The sequence below is a fragment of the Lupinus angustifolius genome, chromosome LG03, assembly GCF_001865875.1.
Source record: "Lupinus angustifolius cultivar Tanjil chromosome LG03, LupAngTanjil_v1.0, whole genome shotgun sequence".
Taxonomy (NCBI): Eukaryota; Viridiplantae; Streptophyta; class Magnoliopsida; order Fabales; family Fabaceae; genus Lupinus; species Lupinus angustifolius.
This window is the reverse complement of record NC_032011.1, coordinates 6,095,194-6,095,530: the sequence shown is the minus strand read 5'-3', so window position 1 is coordinate 6,095,530 and position 337 is coordinate 6,095,194.

The window sequence follows — 337 nt, the reverse complement described above, 5'->3', positions numbered from 1 at the left end:
CTCATCTTATCCTCGTCCTCGTCCTCATCCTATCCTCTTCCTCATTGTCGTCCTCATCCTATCCTCATCCTCCTCCTTATCCTATCCTCAACCTCATCCTCATTCTACACCTCATCCTATCCTCGTCCTCATCCTCATCCTATCCTAATTCTCATTCTCATCTTCATCCTATCTTCCTCCTCATCCTCATCCTCTTCTTCATCCTCATCCTCATCAATATCCTATCCTCATCCTCATTCTCATCCTATCCTCTTCCTTATCCTCATCCACTTCATCATCCTCGTCGTCATCCTATCCTCATCCTCATCCACATCCTATCCTCATCCACATTCTCGTG